The sequence below is a fragment of the Brachyhypopomus gauderio genome, unplaced genomic scaffold (genome assembly GCF_052324685.1).
Source record: "Brachyhypopomus gauderio isolate BG-103 unplaced genomic scaffold, BGAUD_0.2 sc40, whole genome shotgun sequence".
NCBI lineage: Eukaryota > Metazoa > Chordata > Actinopteri > Gymnotiformes > Hypopomidae > Brachyhypopomus > Brachyhypopomus gauderio.
Window position 1 is genome coordinate 1,605,390 of NW_027506868.1, and position 6,000 is coordinate 1,611,389.

The 6,000-nt window shown below is 39.2% G+C and overlaps 1 protein-coding gene across 5 annotated transcripts in view; it reads right to left on the bottom strand.

The window, feature by feature from the left end:
• Window positions 1–6,000, bottom strand: part of epha3 (eph receptor A3) — a 164,248-nt gene that overhangs the window by 138,666 nt on the left and 19,582 nt on the right. The gene's annotated exons all lie outside the window — the stretch shown is intronic.

Here is a 6,000-nt window from a genome sequence, read left to right on the forward strand (position 1 = left end):
CCAGCCACCTCCTGCCTAACCAGCTATAATGAAGGATCAACACACTGCTGTCTAACCAGCGGAGAATGAAGGATCAACCCACTGCCCTGGCCCCTCTCACCACCCCAAATTCTCCCCTGCTCTGGCTGTATCTCCGGGGCCCTGGAGTACTATTACAAACCATCAAGAAATTTTAGGACTGAATAGAAATTACATAGAGAACTCATGTATATACTGTAAATACACACAAAGATGAGAATTATTTCATTCTCATCTTTTTTTTGTTCATGTATCTCTCTAATTGTTATGGTGACTGGCGGCGGCCAGAGGAGGATGGTTCCCCCCCTGAGTCTTGGCTCCTCTCAAGGTTTCTTCCTCATGCTCTCAGGGCGTTTTTCCTTGCCACTGTCACCCTTGGCTTGCTCACTGGGGGCTTGGACTCGGACACTTGTAAAGCTGCTTTGTGACAATAACTGTTGTAAAAGGTATATATAAATACATTTTGATTGACTGTTTGGAAGCTATGATGTGGACTATCAGCAATGGGATGGCTGGCGGTGAAGTCCTGAGCCCTGCAAGTGCATCTGAGGGGAAACAGAGGTGAAAGCATTCAAAGAGAGGGTGGAGAGTGATAAACATGTGGCATGCGATTGACACTTAGGCGTGCAAGCACTGCCTTTGGTCCTCCAGCCAGGAGGATCAGAGCACTGCCAGTCTGAACACCTTCACAGAGCATTGATGGGACCCAGGGATATAAAACACCAACAGTCACTATTGGCCAGTCTTGAGCAGACTCTCAGAGTGGATACTTGGGCCTCGTTCTACTACTGTCAAGACTAGTAACACTTATATCAATGAAAGAATGTGAATGTCTGAATTACAAGGTCAATCACATTCAAGGTCAAATAATATGTAACGGGTGATTGCAAGCTCTATATAGCAGACACATTATTATTAGGGTTCACACCTATAGGGAAACCTATTGTAATGGCTGAGATTTTTAAATAATAAATATTATTATTATCATTATTATTATTATGTGCTTTTGGGGGGGGGGGGGGGGGGGGGGTTCATCTGCATAAACATTTATTCTTTATTTAGACCTATGAACTGTCGTGAGGTGGAAGCAGCAGCACACGAGGGTGGCAATGGAACATCTTTAATAATCATAATGCCAAACCAGAACACAATAAGGAAAAGCTAGCACACTGACAAACTGGATGAGCTAGGAGCAGGTGTGTGTGTCAGTGTGCAGGACACTGTGAGCGAGGGAGTGGTCTGCTGTGTGTGAGTGTCTGTCTGGGTGTGGCCATGGACATCTCCTCTAAAGACTGGGACCCGCCCACCATGACAAGAACAATTCAGATGTGTAAAATATGTCCCTTCTATAGGAGCATTGTTGAGAAAGACCTTTGGTGCAGAATACCTAACTCTGCACTAAACTGGTATTCTCCTCCCAGATATAGAATGTTTAGGTGAAAATGTTCTTCATTGCGAACCCAAGTCTCTTTCTGGAAAAAACTGAAAAATACACTCTTGGCCTTCACATGAAACAAATGGCATGTTCACAATAAACAAAGCTTGTATCACTCAAATTGCATCATGAGCATCAGTGAAATTAAAGAAAGCCTTCAAGTGCAACAGTAAATTCCCACAGATTCACTTCTGTTTCCAGCAATTAAATGCAGGGAAATAAAATCGAATTACAACACACGGTACATATTTTATACCTTGAAAGGCTAAAGTCAGTGCTGATGCTTTTGGAGAGTCTAGACTACCTAGCTTACAAATCTTTTTGCATCACAGGTTAGTAATTTATACAATAGAAAGTAAATATGAGCAGTAAGTATGAGACATTTGCTGTTCTGTGTCATTGTTTCAGTACATTATGGCATATTAAGCATTTTTTACATTTAATAAGTTTGAGTCTCACCCTTTAGAAGCAATTAAAGAGAAGAAGAAAGGAAAATAAGGAGTAAATTATCCTTGTCAAGGTATAAGGTAATTCTGCTAGTAATTACCATATTTCTAAATCGACCAGAAATCATTTTCTTCTTGTAACTAACGAATACCTTGTTTGTATCCTGACGTAATGTATATTCCATTACTACCCAAACTTGACAATAACTGTAGTCAAACTTAACACATTCAACATGTGGAATTAATGAACTTCTCAAGCATCCCTTGAGTATTACAAGGCACCATCATTATCACCAAAAACACCAGAACAACTATGATATTTAAATAAAGCAACATTTTAAATATTTTTAAAAGAAGCTGTGATGTAGGACGACATCTACTGAATGGGCGCTTGGTCCCCTCAAGGTTTTTTCCTAAACCCTGCTTAGCGAGTTTATTAAGGGGATGCGTGTGTCAAACCCTAGACGTCAGATTGGCTACCATGTATGTCAATCAAAATACAACCATCAGTGCAGATGGACGATAGCCTGTGATTCATCCACTACTTTTTAATGTCATGCGATCTACCCACACTTCCATCACGAACGACGTAATGGGCACCCCTGATCTAGACTCATGCAGTTGTAAAGCTGCTTTGTGACAACGTGTTGTAAAAAGCGCTAAATAAATAAATTTGACTTTGACACTTGATTTGCAGACAGACATTATCCCTTCATTGCAAGAAAGGCAGACTGTGTAACGAAACCACAGCTAAAAGCCTAAGAGTGCCCCACACAGACAAGATTAGTGTTGAAAGTTCACTGAAAAGTAAGAATAGCATTGGTCTTCAGATCTTACATCCAAAAAAACTTTAAGGGCTGTTAATATACCCCACAGAACTTTCTTCTGCAGCATTAATACGATGTGATAACTAATCAGGGACAGCAAGTGTGGGGATTGTATATCCCGGTAAATCCAGGAGGAATGTAAACCACTGTGCCTCTCAAAGGAGGCCCATGGCAGCTGGGAACACGGGAAGCCCAGCAAGCAGACAGACATATGGATCATATAATCATATACTTTAAATTATAATTAAAGACACAGATTTTAGACAGTTCAGTGCCGAGTTCATTATGGTAATAGGACATACTTTTGTGTCCATGTGACAATCATAGTGTACTGATAAAGTTAAAGTCATTATATATAACTCACTTTATAATGTTCAGTAGTACTACTGGTATATAATGTCTTAAAAATCTTCAAGAAGACATTTATTCTACAAAATATTTATTTGTATATGCTATGAATGAAATCTTCAATTTAGTAAGTGAGAATCTCTCTTTCCCTCTCTTTCGCAGTCTTACTCAGACACTTTGTACACTTAGTGGTTGAAATTAAATGTGCTGTAAAAAAAAACATTACATACCAAATAATAAATACTTCTTGTAAATGCATACAGATACTGCACTTCAACAGATCTTCACCTCAAACGTAAGAGCACATGAAGTCCTCAGGAAAGGCCCTGTGTCATCCCCCCCCCCCACGACTCTACAACACTCAATGTGTTGAAGTCTGCACACCTCAGAATATCTGTATTAAAGTGACACTCTGGCTTTCCACAGCAATCAATCTGTTAACACCATACGCCTGCACAGTGAGCAGTGAGTCCAGAACTTCCTTTGCAAATGTGCGCATTAGGATGGAGGTTCAGCTGTCACACTTTGGTAATACAAAACCTTATTAGTGCCCATCAGCCTCCAGACTAATAAGAGATTGTCAAAAAACAGCACACAAATAAGAGAACAGTAAATTGCAATTTTAATGCAAAGGTCAAGGGGAACTGATGTAAAGTTTCATGACCGTGTTCGGGATGATGCACAGTTTCAGTTACTATAATGCTGCAATGTAATTGATAGAACTTACCAAAAAACAAATTACATTTACATTTACATTTATGGCATTTAGCAGACACTCTTATCCAGAGCAACTTACAAAGTGCTTAGGAATTTATTAAGTTGTTTACTTAGTCATAAATTCACTACCTCACTTTCTCACATTGTCTTGTCATCATCATTCTACATTAAAGTAACACTATGAATCACTTGTCAGATGCCAGTTTCTACATGCTGTAAATGGCGTTGAGATAAATCAAATGTTTGGAGTGGTCACCTTTAGAGGTGTCAGTCTCATGCCAAACCACAGGCTAGAAAACCAGCCAACCAAAATGCATGACCACGCAGAACTATTTGAAATGTCAGGCCTCAGACATCAGTATTTGTATCTAGTTTCACTAGAAGAATCACTCTGGCTGCTGCTCTGGTTCATTCTGTTCATGGGGGTAAAATGAGAAAAGGAGAAATCGCATATGTTTTATATGATTTGCACTGGGTGAGTAACAGATCAGGAAAAATCCTACTAAAAATGTTAAAGGAATTTTTCAAATGCTTTTGGTCAATGTTAATTACAGAATCATTTCATTACAAAAAAATAAATACATTTAACAGAACAAGCGTTGATGGATTTTAATTGATGTCAGTTTACTTCTATGAAAGTTACTATGGACATTGACCATTTCTTTTGCTTTTAAATTATTACAGTGTTTTTAAGGTTTTGAAAATGTACATTTACACTGTCAAATGCAGAAAATACAAACTATTAATTCAAATTATTTTCTGAATAAAAAAGCATATTGTACAAGATACGTTGCAATTATGTGATTTCATGTTTAAAGTCTTTTCAGTTCACTTTACAGTATTAAACAAACAGTAAATCAACAATGAAAATCAACAACTCTAATCCTGTTCTTCAAATACCAGACTTCAGTTCAGTGGTGGCCTATGGGCTAAAACATCTGTCTTCTCTAACTAGAGAGGAGGATGTAATGATAGAGGAGGATTATGGTTTTGTTACATATTTATGAAACATTAGCTCTGCTCTCCTTTGTCCAAATCAATGGCATGGATCAAGCAGAGAAAACATCTAAGAAGATTGCAGAAACTACTAAAATTGGGTTAAGAACTGTCCAATGCATTATTAAAAACTGGTAGGAGAGTGGAGACTCATCATCTTCCAGGAAGAAATGTGACCAGAAAAAAGTCCTAAATGATTGTGATCAGTGATCACTTAAATGTTTGGTAAAATCAAATCGAAGAAGAGATTGGGGACCGAACAGCTGTGTAGCCGTAAGAAAACCACAAAAAAGGCTTGAATTTGCTAGAGAGCATAAATATTGGACTCTGGAGCAATGAAAGAAGGTCATGTGGTTTGATGAGTCCAGATTTACCCTGTTCCAGAGTGATGGTCATCAGGGTAAGAAGAGAGGAAGGTGAAGTGATGGTCCCATCATGCCTAGTGTCTACCTGTGGGGGCAGGGCTATGATCTGGGGTTGCTGCAGGTAGTCAGGTCTAGGTTCAGCAACAGTATGTGCTCAAAGAATGACGTCAGCTGACTACCTGAACATACTGAATGAGCGAGCATGTTATTCCATCAATCAATTTTTTGTTCCCTAATATCACGGGCATATTTCAAGATGACAATGCCAGGAGTCATCAGGCTCGAATAGTGAAAGAGTGGTTCAGGGAGCATGAGACATCATTTTCACACATGGATTGGCCACCAGAGTCCAGACCTGAACCCCATTTGTGTTGTGCTGAAGAAGGTTTAGCGCAACGGTCAGATTCTACCATCATCAAGATCTTGCAAGATCTTGGTAACAAACACTGGATTGAAATATATCTTGTGACAATACAGAAGCTTATTGAAAAAATGCCAAAGCAAATGCATGCTGTGATGAAAGCTAAAGGCGGTCCAATGAAATATTAGAGTTGGTGACCTTTTTTTTTTGCTAGCGACTTTCTTTTTGGCCAAGCAGTGTATAACTCACTCCAATGCAGGTTCACACAAATATATACACTCTAACTGAATAATTTCCAGTCATCAATATTCATACATCAAAAGCATCACAGACGACGGAACATACCACAATTTGCAAACATCTCAGCATCAAATTGGAGTGAAGAGGCGAGACACAGCACTTTATGAGGTTTAGTGATTTGTCTTGGGAGCCAGCTTAACTCAATACCACAGGCAGGCAGGCAGGCAGGCAGGCATCTCTCTCTCTC